The sequence below is a fragment of the Ambystoma mexicanum genome, chromosome 9 (genome assembly GCF_040938575.1).
Source record: "Ambystoma mexicanum isolate Mex_15411 chromosome 9, UKY_AmexF1_1, whole genome shotgun sequence".
In the NCBI taxonomy this organism is placed as follows: domain Eukaryota; kingdom Metazoa; phylum Chordata; class Amphibia; order Caudata; family Ambystomatidae; genus Ambystoma; species Ambystoma mexicanum.
In genome coordinates this window covers 220,161,508-220,183,152 of record NC_090931.1, presented here as the reverse complement: position 1 = coordinate 220,183,152, position 21,645 = coordinate 220,161,508, and positions in this window count along the sequence as shown.

Sequence of the window (21,645 nt, the reverse complement as noted above, 5' to 3'; positions counted from 1 at the left end):
ATGGAGAAAGAGCTAAGTGTGGAAGATCTCAGGACTGCTGCATGTGCATTGAATTCTGGGAAATGTCCGGGCCCTGGTGGGTTACCAGCTGAACTTTATAAAATATTCCCAGAAGAGGTTTTTGCGCTGATGCTGGAAATGTTACGTTCCTCTCTAAGGGATGGATGCCTTCCAGTGTCCACAAGGCATGCATCGATTTCTGTTTTATTGAAGGATGGGAAAACTCCAGTTAAAATGAGTAGTTATCGGCCAATCAGCTTGCTGAACATTGACAATAAAATTTTCGCAAAAGCATTGGCCTTGAGGATTGAGACTTCTCTAATGGATATTATAGATCAGAACCAGACGAGTTTTGTGAAATGAAGACATGCATCAGATAATATGAGGAGACTTTTGTTGACCCTATTTGAAAGCAGGGAACGTCAGAATGATGTGGTGGTGTTGTCATTGGATGCGGAAATAGTGTTTGATCGTATTGAGTGGAAGTACCTCTGGAGTGCATTGGAAGGATTCAGATTTGGTAAAAATATAACATGATGGATAGGACTGCTATACTCGCGGCCTACAGCAAATATTCAAACACATGGTATGGTCTCAGGCACGTTTGAACTTGAAAGAGGGCAATACAGGGTTGTCCATTGTCACCCATTTTGTTTGTTATTGCTATGGAACTCCTGGCTGTGAAAATAAGAGAAGATGAGAGAATTGAAGGTATTCAATATGGTGAGGCCTGTCAGAAGGTCTCACTATATGCGGATGATATGCTGCTAGTGGTTCAAAATGTCGAGAAGTCCATTCCTGTGCTAATTGAGCAAATTGACATGTTTCACAGAATATCTGGGTACAAGATCAATTGGTCTAAATCAGAGGCACTACCATCTTCCAGTTCATGCTCTATTTTGAAAATGAGGAACTTTGCTTTCAATTGGTGTCCGGTCAAGATGAAATATCTTGGAATTTGGTTGACTAATGATTTGTCTAAATAATGGATGTCAACCTGACTCATGTGGTTCAGTCCTTGGAGTTTGATTTGAAGAGATGGAGTGAACTTAGCCTAAGTCTATGGGGAAGGGTGCATGCGATTAAAATGACAGCAACACCACGTGTCAACTATGTGCTCAGTATGATCCCTTTAAAAATTAAAAAGTGTTTTCGGAAGAAAATTGAGAATCTGATCCAGTCCTTTATATGGGAGAATAAACAGCCAGACCTTAAACTATGGAAATTGCAATTACCCCAGGATTGTGGTGGTCTAGGGGTTCTAGACTTTGAAAATTATCACTTAGCGTTTAGAGCTAGACACTTGGTTCCTTTCATAGAAAATTCAACTGACATCTGGACGTTGGTGGAGTCAAGTCGATCATCTCCGCTTTTGTCTACGGTGGATGGATCTGGGTATAAATCATTTCCACCAATAGCAGTTCTAATATCATGCTGGAAAGAGCTTTGGAAGAAGAGTAAAAAAGTGGTTTGTGACAATAGTTTTATCCCAATCTGGTTGAATCCAGGAATAAAGTTGAATGGAAAGCCACTTTTTTGGTTGAACTGGTTCTGGGAGGAGTGCAGTGGCTGGAAGATCTTATTGAAGGTGGTAAATTGATCCGTTTCAAAAGACTTGCATGAGTTAAAGACCTCAGGGACTGCGATGGGCGAGTACAGGAAGCCGAAGAAAATACTGAGGAATTAATGTGCAGTTGGAGGCAAGGGCTGGCAGATCTGGTTACCTGAATATAAATCTGGAGGTGGTACGGCATCTAAAGTGTATAAAAACATGAGCCAACACCGTGAGCCAAATAAAGAATTGTTAACAAAATGGTCGTAGATAATTGGATCGGAGATGTCTGAGGACAGATGGAGAAATATATGCAAAAATGTGGCTCTAACATCTATAAATCTGGGAGAGCAAAGCCACCGTATTAAAATTCTTAACAGGGTTTTTTGGACACCCCAGAGACTTCATGCATGAGGAATGGTTGATTCAGGGGCATGTTGGAGATGTAAGCATGCTGTTGGCTCCTTTGAACACATGATCTGGGACTGTTACGAATTGAGGTCATTCTGGAGGAGGGTCACCATGAGGATGAATGAGGTCCTACTGTTGCAAGAAGAATTTGACTATAATACTGTCATCTTGGGTGAGGACGATATGGTGGAAGAACTTACTTATGAACAAAGAAAAAAAAGAGTGGAATAACTCTATTAAGACTGGTGCTCTCAGTTTGCCCTTATAGTAGGGACCTTCCAATTCCGTGCTGTAATTACTGTATTTACGTAAAAAATCAATTTAGACATAGGTCCTGATCACGACTTCGGCGGTAACCCTTAAATCCGGCGGTAGCGCTAATACCGCTGGATTTAAGGGTCCGCCGAATCAGGGCTTCAGCGGATTTCGCCCCAGCTCTGAGCTGGGGGGAAATCTGCCGAAAATTCATGCTATTATCGCCGGCGGGAAATCCGCCAGTGGTAAGAGCGTGAAAATTTCCCATTGAGCCCAATGGGGAAAGGGGCATTCCCGAATGGGCTCAATGGGGAATGGGGAATTACTTTACCGCCGAACTTGTGATCCGGCGCTATTAGCGCCGGGGAATTTGGCGGTAGGGCTATTACCGCCGGCGGTAATACCGTCGGCGGTAACGGCCAAGTCGTGATCAGGCCCATAGTCTGTCATTTTCTCAAAAATATAATATTTATTGCACATCTATTAATGTTCTCATCACTCCTGAATATTCAGTCTCATATTCAAAGTGGATGGGCTTAAAGATACTGGCTATAATATTGTGTACGTTAGCCAATGCATTTCGGTTATTTTAACCTTCATCAGGGCCGTACAATGATTTAAATGCCCAATCTGTCGCTGTTACAAAACAATGATTCAACATAATGCAGGAACAGCCATTGCACAATCAATTCAAAATCAAACGTTTATAGACACACATACCAATTCCAAGATGCGTTTAAGTATTCCAACGGTATAGTAGTGGTTGTCAGAGTGGAAAGAAAAAGAAACAAGAAACATAATCAAAGATATGCAATAGGACTGTTATAGTTGTACGTAGTGTAGCGTATAAAAATGTGTGTAATCAATCAAATGTACCTTATAATCCATAGGACACTAATGTTCGTTAAGGACCAGTCCAGTCTGAGTAATCAATCCTGTTAAGGTTATGTGAAAACGGTATCAGAATGTAGTCAATCTTTAAACATGTTCTGATCTCGAGCGCGAAGAATCCGCTTACCGTTACTCAGCAGAAACGCTCCTTCAATGTCAGACGCTGCCGCAGGGGTGCGAGCACAAATGAAAAGGGCGGTATTTATAGGTTGCCATGGTGATATCAAGGTGTCGCGTGGATGCACGTACGCCTTGGCTCCCGCCCCTGTGCTAGCACAGGAGGCGGGAGTGTCACCATGACTACTTAACGCTTGTTAAAGTAGTGTAGGGTTATATAAGAACAAACGCTATGTGGGTTAAGGGAAGGCCTGGTACCTGTGAAATGAATCAAAGTATATGGAGGATGGTATGGGTATGTGTATGTCTTGCCGGTGTAGGCAGAGAAGCCTATTGTTTACGTGATTAGTAGCCAAAGTCAATGCTGGGTAGAAAGTGAGTGCGAGGTATTTAAAGAAATACACTACTAGAAAATGCGGGTGCAAGTTGCACTCGAACCTCACATAGGCGAGCAATGAAAACTGTTATTTAAGAGGAACATGGTGCTTGTGATGTACTTACTATCCTGCACATACTCATTTAACTGTGGTCTAGATGAATGAGTGCATTGTGTTGTCGCATTTGCAAATCAACTAGAGTAGATTTTATGTGGTAAGGGCCCCCACCCAAGGTGGCAGCACCTTAAGGGATCCCAAAAACATTTTAAAATAACAGGAGAAAATAAAAGAAAAATTCCAACATCACCAATCAAAATTCTAAATTCCAATTTAATAAAAGGTAGTTTCACTCATAAGAAGCACATATAGTTTATTTCTTCATTCAATCCCTTGGGTCTCAGAGAGCGAGCCGATCTATCCAAAATGTTTCTCATTGGTCGAGTCTTTTTTGTAGATTTTCATACTTGTTGTATTTCTAGACCACTTCCAAAATTCTGATATCTGATCTGTGCCAAATTGTGGTGTTTTTCTTGCCAATGTCTAGCCACCGCTGAAGTCGCAGTGTTATTCCTTATGCATGAATGGTGTTCATTCCATCGAATTTTTGCAGTCCGTTGTGTCTGGCCAACATAGTATAGCCCACAGGGGCATTTTATGGCATAAATAATATTTTGTGTGTCACAAGTGGCATAGTCTTTCAACTTGATCTTCGTTCCAGAATGTGGATGGTTTATGCTTGTCGCTTTGATGATATAATTGCAATTACTGCAGTTGAGACATGGAAAAGTACCAATCCGATCTGTTAACTTTTGTTTCCACATGGGTTTCGTGTGCGTGTGCAATTATATCATCAAAGGAACAAGGATAAACCATCCACATTCTGGAACGAAGATCAAGTTGAAAGACTATGCCACTTGTGACACACAAAATATTATTTATGCCAGGGCTCCACCGGAGGTGTCATCATGCAGGTCGGCTCAGAGTTACCCTCGTCGGATTCTTAGGTCCTGTGGCGACTTCTGAAGATCCAGTCCCAAAAGCCCTGCTTTTATGCAGAAAAACCCCCATTCATTCAGCCTAGCTGTCAATCAACACATGCTAAGTGGTGAGCGGGAACGCTCACCACTTGGGCCAATCAATCCAGAGTGCGACCGGAGTTGGCAAGGCAACTCGGTCCAGGGTGCCTAAACCCCCTCCCACACCCCTGAGGTAACCCAGACAGAATGGCACCACTTTGGAGGGTCTCTGTACAGAGGCCCGCCAAAAGTGGAACAAAGGGCTCAACCTTTAGTTTAGGAGTCATAGAGACTAACACAGACACCATTTTACAAACCGAGTTCTGGCAGAAAATACCATCCGACAAACTTAATTAAGATAAGTAGATCGGTGGTATGTTAGAGATTAACGAGAAAAAGTATCAATCTCCAACAATGGGACGAATCCCATAGGGTTATGCTCAGGGTCAAACATAACAAGTAGTTTCCACTGCCATCAGCCAAAACTCGACGAGGGGGGACGGGACAGTGCCCCCTCGAGTAACAGGGCTAGGAGTAATCGAATTACCCCTACTAGTACGTCCACAATAAGATGGTTTGTACTAATCCTGTTAGTAAATTTAGGTCTAGTAAAGCCAATGGTGACTTTACATGCCCGGGGAGACGGTAGTCAGCCCCCGGGTATGGAGTCTATGGTGGGGATCCGCTAGGACGCCCCGGTGTTACGGCACGTAGGGTGCGGTGTAACACACACAGAAAAACATATGAGACCCTATGAAGTAAAAGACCCCATAGCCCATCGAACACATTGACATCTCAAAGGAATTACACACACATACATGTCCAAGAGTGGGAGAAAAGAGTCTCACTCTTGGCAGGATGGAAAAAAACAAACTCCAGAAATCCAGCAAAGCTGCTGGGGGACTCACTAGGTTAGGAAATTCAGCCTAAACAGAGAATTCTCCCTAACACTCGCCCCCCCCCAGACTAAGGGACAGGAGGATTTAATCCACTCCTGGATGAATCTCATACCTCTAGTCGATGACATACATCCTAGAGAGACCATCAGCATTTTGGTGGTGACACCCTGACCTGTGCTCAATGGTGAAATCAAACCCTTGCAGGCAGATCGACCATCTCAATAGTTTTGGGTTTTCCCCTTTCATTTGCATTAACCATCTCAAGGGTTGGTGGTCAGTCTGAATGACGAAAGTAGAACCATACAAGTACGGCCTAAACTTCTTCAGAGCCCACACGATAGCAAAGCACTCTCTTTCGATTGTTGCTCACCTTGTTTCAGGATCCTTCAGCTTGCGGCTGATGAAGCAAATGGGGTGCTCCCTACCTTTCCCATCCAGTTGACTGAGTACGGCACCTATCCCTACATTGGAAGCGTCTGTCTGCACAATGAAGTGTTGGCGGTAATCAGGAGCTCTGAATACTGGGGCTTGGCAAAGAGCCTTTTTCAGGTTTTCAAAAGCCTGATTGCACTCCTCGTTCCATTTAACCTTCTTAGGGAATTTGGGCGAGGAGATCACATTCAGTGGAGAAGCTATGGTCCCATAGTTCTCTATGAAATTCCTGTAATACCCGGTGAGGCCTAGGAAGGCTCTCACCTGGGTTTGAGTAGTCGGTGTTGTCCAATTTTGCACAGCTTCAATCTTACTGAGCAAAGGCCTTATTTCTCCACCGCCTACCTCATGCCCAAGATAGACTACCTTACTCTGTCCAATTTGGCATTTACTCGCCTTTATGGTCAGATTGGCTCGTCCAAGAGCCTGCAAAACATCTCTCAGGTGGGTTACATGTTCTTCCCAGGAATTGCTGAACACTGCGATGTCATCCAAGTATGCCATGCAGAAGTCCTCCATCCCATTCAGAACCTGGTTTACCATCCGTTGAAACGTAGCAGGTGCATTCTTCAATCCGAATGGCATTACCTTAAATGGTATAAGCCAACGGGGGTAGAAAATGCAGTTTTCTCCTTGGCATGGTCTGTCAGGGCTATGTGCCAATAGCCTGACGTCAAGTCAAATGTGCTGAGGAACTTGGCGGCGCCAAGTTTATCCACCAACTCATCTGTTCTTGGCAAAGGGTGGGCATCAGTCTTGGTGACTGCATTAAGAGCTCTATAATCCACGCAGAATCTAAGCTCTTTAGATCCGGCCTTTGGTACTAACACAACTGGGCTAGACCATGGACTAGTAGAGGGCTCTATTACCCCGAGATCGAGCATCTTGCTGACCTCACCTTTGATGTGAGTTTGTACGTTCTCTGACATTCTGTATCCTCTGCTCTTGACAGGCAGACAGTCACCAGTGAGTATGTCATGCTGGCCCCAAGGGGTCAAGCCTGGTGAAAGCGAGAACAGAGAGGCAAACTGATTCAACATAGATTTGCACTCTTCTTGTTGCTCGGGTGTCAGATTGGAGGAGAGATTCACTCCTTCAATTTTTCCATCTAAAGGTAAGCCTCTGAGGAGATCCGGAAGAGCTTCACTCTCTTCTTCTTCCTCGGATGATGCTAGAAGCAACACTCCTACATCAGGTCGTGAGACATACGCTTTAAGTCGGTTGGTGTGAAAGACTGTCGGAGCCTCCTTGGGGTTGCCCAAGTCCACCAGATGGTTAACCTCTCCGAGTTTACCCACTACTCGGAAGGGTCCCATCCACTTATCTTGCAAGGCCCTCTGCCTTGTTGGGATCATAACGAGAATGAGCTGGTCTTGAGCGAACTCAACCATGTTAGCCTTTTGATCGTGCCAGTGCTTGATCAATGCCTGTCCAGCTTTCAAGTTATCGCTTGCTTGCGTCATCATGTGCGATATTCTCCTTCGGAGACCTATCACATAGTCAGTCACTCTGACTGGCTTGCGGGAAGGAGCACTCTCCAACCCCTCCTTAATCAAGGCCAATGGACCTCTGACGGGATGACCATAGAGTAGTTCGAAGGGAGAGTAACCTACTCCCTCCTGAGGGACTTCTCTATAAGCAAATAGAAGGCATGGCAGTGGAAGGTCCCATTTACGCTTAAGGGGTTCCTCTAAAGCACCTATCATGCTCTTCATGGTTCAGTTGAACCGTTCCACCAACCCATTGGTTTCGGGGTGGTAAGCCGTTGAGAACTTGTAAGTAACTCCGCAGGTTTTCCACATGGCTTGCATGTTTTGGGACATAAAGTTTGACCCTCTGTCAGAGATTACTTCCTTAGGAACCCGACCCTAGTAAAAATACCAAGGAGGGCCTTAGCCACAGCCGGAGCTGTAACAGTCCTCATAGGAATTGCCTCAGGATACCTAGTAGCATGGTCTACTACAACAAGTATAAACCTGTTGCCTGAGGAGGTTGGAGGATCAAGGGGACCAACGATGTCAATCCCTACCCTCTCAAATGGGACTCCCAAAACTGGGAGAGGCACTAACGGTGCCACATTCTTGGAGCCAACCTTACCAGAGGTCTGGCAGGTGTGGCAGCTCCTGCAGTGTTTTTCTACTTCGGCCCCCATCTTTGCCCAATAGAAGTAGAGAGAGAGCCTTTCCTTAGTCTTCTTGAAACTCAAGTGACCAGCCAAAGGAATCTCGTGGGCTAACTGCAAGAACTGATGTCTGTTCTCTTGGGGTACTACAAGTCGTTTGTAGTCTCCAGGTGCAGACTCGGTCGGTTCACTGTAGAAGAGGCCATCTTCCCAGTGCAACCTGTGTTTCCCAGGCTCTTGCCCTTCAGCCTGAGCTTCTGCCTGGTGGCGAAGACCTTCCAGAGTTGGACCTTCTCTCTGTCCCTTACTGAAGTCTGCCCTGCTGGGTCCACCTTCTGCCAGTAACGACTGCAGCTCAGCATGGTCAACAGGATCCAGATCTCCAATGAGTTCCTGGCCTTCCATTAGCTCTTCCTCAGAGTCTAATTCTACCACGCAGGGTTGTACCTCCCTCTCAGCCTCGGCTGGAGGTGGAGTTACGGGTGTGACTTTGGACAACCGCGGGGAAGTCCGTGTCGGCTGCACTGGAATGCTGGCGGCTGGTTTCGGGATAGAAGTCTTAGGTTTCCCCTTTGCTTCTGATTTCTTGGAGACAGCGGCCGACAATTCCAGTGGAGCAGGAGTGATATCCTTCTTCATCATCTCCTGGAGAGTTCCGCGCATGGTCCTCTCTCTTGCAGGTCTGGTTAGCTCCTGTAACAGTTTACTAGGAGGTCTGGGAGTATGCGATACAACTTCGAGAGTTTTCAAATCGTTACCCAACAGTACGCGTCCTGGTACCTCACTCTGTATGCTGACAGGTATCTTTACAGTCATGTCGTTACACTGGATGAGAACTGGTAATTGGGGAAGCATCTGCACAGGTCCTCCAGCTAACTTGGTGAGGCGTTTGGGTGCCTTAGCAACATCCTCGGCCTGAAAAATGATTTATCCACCACAGTTATGCTGGCCCCAGTGTCCCTAATGGCAGGAGTCTCCTGACCATTCACCTGGACACTGTCCTTATAATACTCTTTAGTATTATCGGGGATAGAATTATAGACATCTAAATTCTCTTGTTCCCACAACCCCAGAGATACTAAAGAAACGCTGGCTGAGACTCCAATGGGTGCGTCAGCTAGCAGTAGAAAGTTTCCACTTGCCATTTGGACTTCCTCCTCTGGAGCGAAGGCTAAGGAGACAAGCTGGACCCCTGAAGGTTTACCCTTACATCTGGGATCTCCTTTCACGTGGTCAGTCGAGCCACAAACAAAGCATTTACCGAATGCTTTCTGGAATGGTGGCTTGTTCTGCCCTTCTTCCGGTTTTGCACCAGAAGGCATACTATTCTGCTGTGGTTTTCCCGGTGGCTTACCCTTCTGGTTTTGTTTGGGGGCCCTCTTTGGAATGTGAGTTATTCGAATTCTCTTTTGAGTCTTTTTTAGGCTGTTTTCCCTCATCCTTTTTCTGAGTTGCCCCAGAATCCTTATGAGTAACCCTGTTGGCAACCCACAAGTCAGCAGCCTTAGCTAGCTCCCTCAAATCCAATTCCTTCGAATCAGCCAAGTGCTGTCTGAGCTCAGGAGAACAGGCATCATAAATAGACTCCAACATAAAAAGATTTCTCATACCCTCATAAGTGTTCACTTTGTAAACCTTAATCCATCCCTCTAAGTTTTTCAACCCTTCACTCACCCAGGTAGCCCAAGGGGTACCATCATGCTTTTTGAGGGTTCTAAACCTCTTAAGATACTGGGAAGGGGTCTTCCCGAATCTAGGTATTAAAGCTAGCTTCACACTTTCGTAATCCGTCTTATCCGCCTCCCCCAATTCTATTATCACATCAGTCACAACAGGAGGGAGCCTAGAGAACAACCAGGGAAGCAACGCATTCCCGGTGATGTCCTGGAGCCCATGATTGTATTCAAACAGTTTCAACCAATCCAACACATCCAATCTCGGTTAATACATACCCACTAATTCCTTCGGCATCCGGGGTCTTTTGTGACTGGAGCTCCTAGAGGAACCAGAGGAGAGAGAAGCATTTTCCATAGACAACTTTTTCATCTCTAACTCGTGATTAAGTTCTATTTCCCTGAGTCTTAACTCAGCTTGCTTCTGCTCAGCCTGGGCATTCATCCGTCTGAACTCGAGCTCTTGGTTTTGTTCAGATTGAGCCAAGAACCGTTTGTATTCTAGTTCGAGCTTCATTTTTTCAAGTTCAAAATAAGCAGGGTTACTTGTGGGACCTTGTATGGGCCCCTTAGGCACAGCTGGTAAGGCAGGTAGAGGAGCAGGTGAGACAGTTTCGTTAGCATCGCAGTCCTCGTCAGCCTCTACATCGCTATCATCACAATTACGATTCAGATCAACACCATTACTGTTATCTACAGTTGCTGGAGAGATTGGTTCCTCTGAACCAGTACCCAGACTTTGGTTCGCCAGCAATCTCTCAATTAATTCTAACTCCTAGCCTCTTACAGAAAGATTCTCTTGCCTACAGAGAGCTCGCAAACTCTCTGTATTTTCAGCTGACAAAGACTCTTGACTGTAAGTTTCCATCGTAGACATGTTTTTGAAAGTTGCTTTTTGTGCAAAGTTTTGTGGTTAGTTATCCTACAGTGTCGAAAAGCACTCTAAACTGTATACTCGATACAAATCCCACCGCTGTACACCAGTGTTAGGCGGAAACCTGTGCAGTTCCCTCTGGGACCACTGCAAAAGATTTAGGACTACAGGCGTTGGCGGTGAACCCACTTGGTAGCAGTCTGCACCACACAGATTCACGTGGTAGCTGTGGCTGAGCAGTCAGACTTCTCTCAAGAAAAGTTGAGCAGTATGTGGAGTATACAAAATAGGACAATTCTTCACAGCAAGACAAGCAAACACGCAACGAGGCTTAGTGTAAAGATATTAAGACATTTATTTATAACAGAACATCTATGGAAAACACTAAGGCAAATCACGGCAAACAAATCAAACACAATTACTCTACGAAGTAGAGGATCAATCCCCCTAGTAATATCGACAAATCTAGGTTCTACCGGTACCACTTATTTTCAGACAGAGGTGTATACCTCAACCCAGATGACACTCGAATATTAGTTAGGACGGGAGAGAAAAAGATAGGCAGGTCATGAAGTCAACACAGTTCAATCCTAGCGGAAAAAATGCAAGGCAGGAAGGCAAGAATCACAATAGATTGTAAAGTTCAGAGGCCAGGCCCACTCGGAGAGAGGCAAGGCGCGATGTCCCAAAAAGTCTCTAGTGAAGATGCATTCAAGTCTGTGTAGCAAATTCTTATCGGCAGGTTGAACCAGTTCAGAACAACGAATGAGAAAAGGTTGGAGGGCGACCCAACGGAACGGAGAGGATTAAGACACCTCGCTCGAACCGATCGAAAGCGAAGCCAGGCGGACGCGGCACCTTGTTGTGGAGGGCAGCTCCGGCGGGGGCAGTTGTTCCTGGTGGTGGATGCACATCGGGTCTTTGCCAAGAGTAGAGATGATCTTGTCGTCGAAGAAAATGAAGTCCGGTGCACCACTAGGGAAGAGACCAGCTGCGGAGTGCTCCGTCACAAGGCACCACCTTTTGGTCGCGGTACAGGGGTAGTGGCTATCCGGTTGCCGGGGTGCTCTGCACGGGCAATTCGACCACTGCGTCCTGAGGCGAATAAAAAGCAAAGGTGACTGGTTGTTCCCACCAGTCAGGGGAAGAGACTCTCCGGCAGGGAGATCTCCTCTGTCGTCGGGAAGTGGTGAGTCGGTTCCGCAGGGCTCCACCGGAGGTGTCGTCGTGCAGGTCAGCTCAGCGTTACCCTCATCGGATTCTTAGGTCCTGTGGCGACTTCTGAAGATCCAGTCCCAAAAGCCCTGCTTTTATGCAGAAAAACCCCCATTCATTCAGCCTAGCTGTCAATCAACACATGCTAAGTGGTGAGCGGGAACGCTCACCACTTGGGCCAATCACTCCAGAGTGCAACCGGAGTTGGCAAGGCAACTCGGTCCAGGATGCCTAAACCCCCTCCCACACCCCTGAGGTAACCCAGACAGAATGGCACCACTTTGGAGGGTCTCTGTACAGAGGCCCGCCAAAAGTGGAACAAAGGGCTCAACCTTTGGTTTAGGAGTCACAGAGACGAACACAGACGCCATTTTACAAACCGAGTTCTGGCAGAAAATACCATCCGACAAACTTATTTAAGATAAGTAGATCGGTGGTATGTTAGAGATTAACGAGAAAAAGTATCAATCTCCAACAATGGGACGAATCCCATAGGGTTATGCTCGGGGTCGAACATAACAAGTAGTTTCCACTGTCACCAGCCAAAACACGACGAGGGGGGACGGGACAGTGCCCCCTCGAGTAACAGGGCTAGGAGTAATCGAATTACCCCTACTAGTACGTCCACAATAAGATGGTTTGTACTAGTCCTGTTAGTAAATTTAGGTCTAGTAAAGCCAATGGTGACTTTACATGCCCGGGGAGACGGTAGTCAGCCCCCGGGTATGGAGTCTATGGTGGGGGTCCGCTAGGACGCCCCCGTGTTACGGCACATAGGGTGCGGTGTAACACACACAGAAAAACATATGAGACCCTATGGAGTAAAAGACCCCATAGCCCATCGAACACATTGACATCTCAAAGGAATTACACACACATACATGTCCAAGAGTGGGAGAAAAGAGTCTCACTCTTGGCAGGATGGAAAAAAAACAAACTCCAGAAATCCAGCAAAGCTGCTGGGGGACTCACTAGGTTAGGAAATTCAGCCTAAACAGAGAATTCTCCCTAACAACCCCCACCCCCCAGCCACCAGGGGCAGCCTCCACCAGGCCCCCACCCATGCCTACCACCACCCCCACCCCCCGGCAGTGCAGGGGCAGCCTCCACCAGGCCCCCACTCATGTCTCCCACCACCCCCACCCCCCAGCCACCAGGGGCAGCCTCCACCAGGCCCCCACTCATGTCCCCTATCACCCCCACCCCCCCAGCCACCAGGGGCAGCCTCCACCAGGCCCCCACTCATGTCCCCTATCACCCCCACCCCCCATCAGTGCAGGGGCAGCCTCGACCAGGCCCCCACTCATGTCTCCCACCACCCCCACCCCCCAGCCACCAGGGGCAGCCTCCACCAGGCCCCCGCCCATGTCTACTACCACCCCACCCCCCAGCAGTGCAGGGGCAGCCTCCACCAGGCCCCCACTCATGTCTCCCACCACCCTCACCCCCCAGCAGTGCAGGGGCAGCCTCCACCAGGCCCCCACTCATGTCTCCCTGCACCCCCACCCCCCAGCCACCAGGGGCAGCCTCCACCAGGCCCCCACCCATGTCTACCACCACCCCACCCCCCGGCAGTGCAGGAGCATCCTCCACCAGGCCCCAACTCATGTCTCCCACCACCCCCACCCCCCAGCCACCAGGGGCAGCCTCCACCAGGCCCCCACTCATGTCCCCTATCACCCCCACCCCCCCAGCCACCAGGGGCAGCCTCCACCAGGCCCCCACTCATGTCCCCTATCACCCCCACCCCCCAGCAGTGCAGGGGCGGCCTCCACCAGGCCCCCACTCATGTCTCCCACCACCCCCACCCCCCAGCCACCAGGGGCAGCCTCCACCAGGCCCCCACCCATATCTACCACCACCCCCAGCCCCCAGCAGTGCAGGGGCAGCCTCCACCTGGCCCCCACTCATGTCTCCCACCACCCCACCCCCAGCAGTGCAGGGGCAGCCTCCACCAGGCCCCCACTCATGTCTCCCTGCACCCCCACCCCCCAGCCACCAGGGGCAGCCTCCACCAGTCCCCCACTCATGTCCCTATCACCCCCACCCCCCAGCCACCAGGGGCAGCCTCCACCAGGCCCCCACTCATGTCCCCTATCACCCCCAAACCCCCAGCAGTGCAGGGGCAGCCTCCACCAGGCCCCCACTCATGTCCAACTCATGTCTCCCTGCACCCCCACCCCACAGCCACCAGGGGCAGCCTCCACCAGGCCCCCACCCATGTCTCCCATCACCCCCACCCCAGCCACCAGGGGCAGCCTCCACCAGGCCCCCACTCATGTCTCCCATCACCCCCACCCCCCAGAAGTGCAGGGGCAGCCTCCACCAGGCCCCCACTCATGTCTCCCACCACCCCCACCCCCCAGCCACCAGGGGCAGCCTCCACCAGGCCCCCACCCATGTCTACCACCACCCCCACCCCCCAGCAGTGCAGGGGCAGCCTCCACCAAGCCCCCACTCATGTCTCCCATCACCCCCACCCCCAGCAGTGCAGGGGCAGCCTCCACCAGGCCCCCACTCATGTCTCCCTTCACCCCCACCCCGCAGCCAACAGGGGCAGCCTCCACCAGGCCCCCACCCATGTCTATCACAACCCCTACCCCCCAGCAGTGCAGGGGCAGCCTCCACCAGGCCCCCACTCATGTCTTGCACCACCCCCAGCCCCCAGCAGTGCAGGGGCAGCCTCCACCAGGCCCCCACTCATGTCTCCCTGCACCCCCACCCCCCAGCCACCAGGGGAAGCCTCCACCAGGCCCCCACCCATGTCTACCACCACCCCCACCCCCCAGCAGTGCAGGGGCAGCCTCCACCAGGCCTCCACTCATTTCTCCCTGCACCCCCACCCCCCAGCCGCCAGGGGCAGCCTCCACCAGGCCCCCACCCATGTCTACCACCACCCCCACCCCCAGCAGTGCACGGGCAGCCTCAGCCAGGCCCCCTCTCATGTCTCCCACCACCCCCACCCCCCAGCCACCAGGGGCAGCCTCCACCAGGCCCCCACTCATGTCCCCTATCACCCCCACCCCCCAGCCACCAGGGGCAGCCTCCACCAGGCCCCACTCATATCCCCTATCACCCCCACCCCCAGCAGTGCAGGGGCAGCCTCCACCAGGCTCCCCACTCATGTCCAACTCATGTCTCCCTGCACCCCCACCCCCCAGCCATCAGGGGCAGCCTCCACCAGGCCGCCACCATTGTCTCCCATCACCCCCACCCCCCAGCCACCAGGGGCAGCCTCCACGAGGCCCCCACTCATGTCTCCCATCACCCCCACCCCCCAGCCACCAGGGGCAGCCTCCACCAGGACCCCACTCATGTCTCCCATCACCCCCACCCCCCAGCAGTGCAGGGGCAGCCTCCACCAGTCCCCCACTCATGTCCAACTCATGTCTCCCTGCACCCCCACCCCCCACCCACCAGGGGCAGCCTCTACCAGGCCCCCACCCATGTCTCCCATCACCCCCACCCCCAGGCCACCAGGACCAGGGGCAGCCTCCACCAGGCCCCCACTCATGTCTCCCATCACCCCCCCCCCCAGCAGTGCAGGGGCAGCCTCCACCAGGCCCACACTCATGTCTCCCACCACCACCACCCCCCAGCCACCAGGGGCAGCCTCCACCAGGCCCCCACTCATGTCCCCTATCACACCCACCCCCCAGCCACCAGGGGCAGCCTCCACCAGGCCCCCACTCATGTCCCCTATCATCCCCACCCCCCAGCAGTGCAGGGGCAGCCTCCACCAGGCCCCCACTGATGTCTCCCACCACCCCCACCCCACAGCAGTGCAGGGGCAGCCTCCACCAGGCCCCCACTCATGTCTCCCACCACCCCCACCCCCCAGCAGTGCAGGGGCAGCCTCCACCAGGCCCCCACTCATGTCTCCCTGCACCCCCACCCCCCAGCCACCAGGGGCAGCCTCCTCCAGGCCCCCACTCATGTCCCCTATCACCCCCACCCCCCAGCGGTGCAGGGGCAGCCTCCACCAGGCCCCCACTCATGTCCCCTATCACCCCCACCCCCCAGCAGTGCAGGGGCAGCCTCCATCAGGCCCCCACTCATGTCTCCCACCACTCCCACCCCCCAGCAGTGCAGGGGCAGCCTCCACCAGGCCCCCACTCATGTCTCCCATCACCCCCACCCCCCAGCAGTGCAGGGGCAGCCTCCACCAGGCCCCCACTCATGTCTAACTCATGTCTCCCATCACCCCCACCCCCCAGCAGTGCAGGGGCAGCCTTCACCAGGCCCCCACTCATGTCTCCCATCACCCCCACCCCCCAGCCGCCAGGGGCAGCCTCCACCAGGCCCCAACCCATGTCTACCACCACCCTCACCCCCCAGCCACCAGGGGCAGCCTCCACCAGGCCCCCACTCATGTCTCCCATCACCCCACCCCCCAGCAGTGCATGGGCAGCCTCCACCAGGCCCCCACTCATGTCTCCCTGCACCCCCACCCCCCAGCCACAAGGGGCAGCCTCCACCAGGCCCCCACCCATGTCTACCACCACCCCCACCCCCCAGCAGTGTAGGGGCAGCCTCCACCAGGCCCCCACTCAAGTCCCCTATCACCCCCACCCCCCAGCCACCAGGGGCAGCCTCCACCAGGCCCCCACTCATGTCCCCTATCACCCCCACCCCCCAGTAGTGCAGGGGCAGCCTCCACCAGGCCCCCACTCATGTCTCCCACCCCCACCCCCCAGCAGTGCAGGGGCAGCCTCCACCAGGCCCCCACTCATGTCTCCCATCACCCCCACCCCCCAGCAGTGCAGGGGCAGCCTCCACCAGGCCCCCACCCATGTCACCTATCACCCCCACCCCCAGCCACCAGGGGCAGCCTCCACCAGGCCCCCACTCATGTCCCCTATCACCCCCACCTCCCAGCCACCAGGGGCAGCCTCCACCAGGCCCCCACTCATGTCTCCCACCCCCCACCCCCCAGCAGTGCAGGGGCAGCCTCCACCAGGCCCCCACTCATGTCTCCCACCCCCCCACCCCCCAGCAGTGCAGGGGCAGCCTTCACCAGGCCCACACTCATGTCCCCCAGCCAACATGTCACCACAATGTAGATCCCTGGCCCTTTTGGTCAGCCTCCAAATGCCAAACACCCACCCGAGTATTGCATCCACCCACTTTGGAAGTTTGGAAATGAACACATGTCCCTCACATACACCCAATGGGTGTCAGTGAATTTCAAAACCCATATCATGATATGCATGAAACCAATGAGATGATACTACACATTGAACTTTGAAGAAAAAATATGTATTAAAAGCAACATAAATTGAATCAAAAATAAACAAACAATAATAGAAATTTTAAAAAAAAGAAACCAGCAGGTCCGTGAAATAATACAAAACCACATAATGCAAAGGAAAGGTGTCCAAAGTCACAGTCCACAAAAGTAAATCCAATGGAAAATTAAAATCGAAAACCATTGCTCCATGGCGAAATCATAATAAAAATTGAAAATCCAAAAGTCAACTATGTACAGATAAACAATCCAGGGTCCATGATCCCAACCGAAGAAATGAAACCTATCTAATAACACTACCTAAAAAAAATAACTATATACAAAAATGTGGCCCATTACCCAAAAGGTCCAAATCAAATGCTAAACCAAAGGAAACCTAACACTAACTACAGAACTATTTACAAGGGCAGCGGGATAGTCCGACGACTCAATTCGTGATGTTCCGGGCCAGGGCATCTTCGAACTCCTGCTCAATGTCCCGGAGGCGGTCCTCCTCCATGGCCCCGAGGGTCCGCAGGGCCGTCCGCATGGAGTTCTCCGCCCTGACCATCATGAGCCGTGCCTCTTCCGCCCGCTGCCGCTCCGCATCTATGGCGTGGCCCAACCGCTGCCACACGGAAGACACTTCCCTTCCTGGGTCCTCCTGCCCTCCGGCCGATGCCTGCCCCTCCGATGTGGAAGGCCTCGAGCCATCATGGCTACCACCACGTTGCTGCTGCTGCGCCTCTGCCCGTGCACTGCCTCCTGCTGCCTGCACATCCTCCGCTGGCTGGGGTGCAGTCGTTGATGTGGCCACCCCTGCTGGACGTCCGACTCCCGACTGTGGCAGGGATGCCTCCTCCACCAGCCTGGCCGCACCGTCAGAGGCAGCTCCACAGGGCACCCAGGTGACAGATGGGTGGGAAGATGGCACGGAGGACGACTGGCGCATAGGGGGTTCAGTTGAGGAGGGGGTCGTAGCAAGCCCCATCAAACGAAGGAATCCGGCCTGGGTGACCTGTCCCAGTAGGCCGACGCGGTCAACGAGCCATTCGAGATGACGTGCAGTCTCCTCATGAAAAGACTGCAGGTCACCTCGCATGGCCCGTTGACGCAACGCCGCACAAGTCAGGAGAGGCTCAACCCGGACCCGGATAGCCACGTCCGGAGGCAGGGGAAGGCCAGTTGTCGTGAGCTCATCCCCTGCCTGAAAACGGGTCTGGACGTAGGCATCCCTGCTGGTGCAAGATGATGTAGTGACAGGATCAGGGACAGGATTGCACACAGGCACCTCCGCAGCGACCTGTGCTGCCTCCTGTCCCTGGTCCTGCACTGCACCACTAGCACCAGTGGAGTCCCCACCTCCAGACCCCGTCTCTGTTGCTTGCACGGCCTCCTCCTCCACCAAACTCCCCACCTACCTGGATGATTCCGTGCCATCTTCCCCCGTTGGGCCCTGTGGGGTCCCAGCTGCCCCTTCTGCTGCAGAGGAGTCCAACTCCGACCTCCGCCTCTTGGACCTCCCCCCGGCAGCTGCGGCCTGGGACGCGGCACCGGACTCCTCACTCCCCAACGAGATCACAACCTGGGAGGGGAGCCGGGCCTTGCGTCTCCGGCTGGCGGTGCGATCCCCGCCGCTGTGCTCCACAGCACCTTCCCCGCCCTCTTCATCAGTTGATGCTGCAGACCGGGAGAAATAAAACACAGGCATCAGGGCACTGTACAATGGACACATACACACATGACAGTTGCACATGAGTGGCATTGGCAAACCTCAGACATGGCATCACAATCGGCAACACACATGTCATTTCAACTTGCACACATGAGCCATACCACAGCCACATCGCAACTGCCAGCACCATCCATACACATACAACAGCATGAGCAGGCAAAGGTGAGCCAGACATCACATGCAACACATGCACTACACATGCACGCACACCACCACACTTGCATGCATGTGTACACCTCAGCCAACTGTCGCAGTGTTCCGATGGGCATCCATGTCACATCTGCCAATCAGTCTTCCACATCCATGTTGCATCACTGTTGCACCCTTGTCAAATACACACACATGCACATGTACACAGTGCTGACACATGCAGCTGAAAACAACATACATGCGTGACATCACGAACATGCCCACTTACATACACATTCATCCAAACATGTGTGCCCACGCAACTGCATTTGGCATGCAAGCCTACACACACAAGCACCATCCATGTCTCACACATGACAGCCCTCGCATGTGTTAGCCTCACGGTCCTGTACACCCCCACCCATACTCGGCCCCATACAAACAGATGTGCAACCGGCACACTACTGGCACATCACCACATGCACAGCTTACAATCATGATGCATGTACACTTACCGCTCGACTCCAGACGGGTCTGCCTCTCAAGGACCTGGAAGTGGAGCGCTGGGGATATGCGTTCCAGGACCCTCATCTGATCTTCCGACAAGTGGCCCCGGCGCCCCTTAGCATCCGCTGCCTTCAAGAGGCGCCGGGCCTTGTTCAGGGTCCTGGACCTGAAGTCCTCCCAGCGCTTCTTGACATGTTGGAAGTCGCGGACTGCCACCCCCTCCGCGTTGATGGCAGTCACGATGTTCGTCCAGATCCGAGTCCGTCCTTCCTTGTCGGCACGCACACTTCCGTAGAGGGCATCATACTGCCCCAGGACTTGCTCCACCAGGGCACCAACTTCCCTGGCACTGAAGCTGGTGCCCCTCTGCCTCTCTGTCCGGGGGTTGTCCGTGGTGCCAGATGTTGCAGTGCCCGGCATGACAACCCCAGAGGCAGGAGTGGGTGGGCAACTGGGTCCTGGGGCTGGGCTGTGGAGCGATGGAATCCCAGTCGGGAGTCTTCGGTTCCAGCAGGGGTGGTCACAGTGTCGGGGGGAAATTCTCCCGGGGTCGGCTGGGCCGTCCTCGGACCCCCGGGCAGGGAGGCCCCAACTCCTCCCGTGTATCCCAAAAAATGAGTATGAGGCACACGCAAGAAGCAAGGTGATTCTGCTGTTTATTAAACAAAACGGCTGGGATGGGTCAAGGATCGTACGTGTCCGTCCTGACACTCTCTCTTCCATCGTGGGGCTCGCAGGCCCTTTTTACCTTAGTATGACGCGCTACTTGCGTCACCTGGGAAAGTTAGCAAAAAAACCTATCGCCACTCTGGATTGGTTCCTCGAGTGGTAGGGTTAGTATAGCATACGTATAGAGAGCGTTGTTAGTGTTGGAGGGTCAGTCAGGTGGTATACTTGGGTTGTCCCTTCAATTTGATACATGAAAATTGTTACATGGAGACCCCTGAGGATTGGCTAATGTTAAATGGCTTCAGTGATAAGAGCCCCATGTTCTGATTGGTCCATTCGCGAGCCCCCCAGTCTGGGACCATCGCTGTTCCCAGCTCGCGGTGCACCTGTCATTTGCAACAATGTATCACTATGGGTATGTGCAGACAATGTGAGGATTTGTTCATATGCTGGAAGGCAGACTACTCCCACCGCCGCAGATGTCCATTGAGTCGCTTAATTGTATCTGCCTGTGTCTTGAAACGTGGGATCCAGGCGCCTCCCTCCTCCTGGGCCTGGCACCCTGTCAGGTTCGGCTTGGTCACGTGAGGTGAGACTGTGGTTGAGGCATAATTCTGCACATTTAATATTGCATTTTCCACTGTGTGCCTGGCTAAATTTGCAGGTGTGACCTTGGCGTCGGCTTGCGGCATGCGAGTTTGCAACATTGTGCCCTTGACTGTCTGCTCTCGCCGGGCTCATTCTGCAGGGCCAGCAACTGTACTCTTGCTCATTCAATGTTCATGGAAGTTCTTGCTTGCGGCCTACTTGGGCCTGGTGCATAGGTAGAGACGTTTGATGCACGGCGCTTTAGGTTATGGTATGATATTGCTTTATCCCCAGTATCATGTCTTCGTTATACTTCTTATTGCAATGCATGGGTTTAGAAGAAGCGTGAGCAAGCATCTTAGATGAGTTCATTGTGCGTCTTGCGTTTCTGAATTTTGAAAAACCTATGTGAAAAATAATAAAGATGCGCGTCGGTGGGTGTGTCCGTCACCTACGTCATAGCACTGAATATGTTCTTCGTGTGGATTGGTGTGGGAGTGTCCAGTGTGCATGTTTGCACGGGTGTGCTGACCGTTGACTAGGTTGTCATGGCATCTCTAACGATGTGTTCATTTACTGTTGAATGGTTCAGTCGAGTTCATCCATGCCGCAGGTGTCGGCATGGGCAGGGCAGGCTTGTGGGCAGGCTGGTGGGCACATCCGTATGTTCCTGTACCAGGGTATCTGGTCATCTGGTAGATGGGCAAACTCCTCTCGTGGCGGGTGTCTGGGCCGCGATCCTCTAGGCCAGGGGTGTGAGGGGATTGGTGGGAGCCTTTTGTTCCATTCTCCCACTTCATTCCCCTCTCTGGTCGACTTGTCGACCAAAAACATATCCTTTTCCTTATCTCCTCTCACTCTCCATATTTTAGTTACTCCTCCCAAATGTCCATAGTGGTTGACATTGTCTTCAAATGACCAATACATATATACACAGGTTCCTCCAGGTGTGCAGT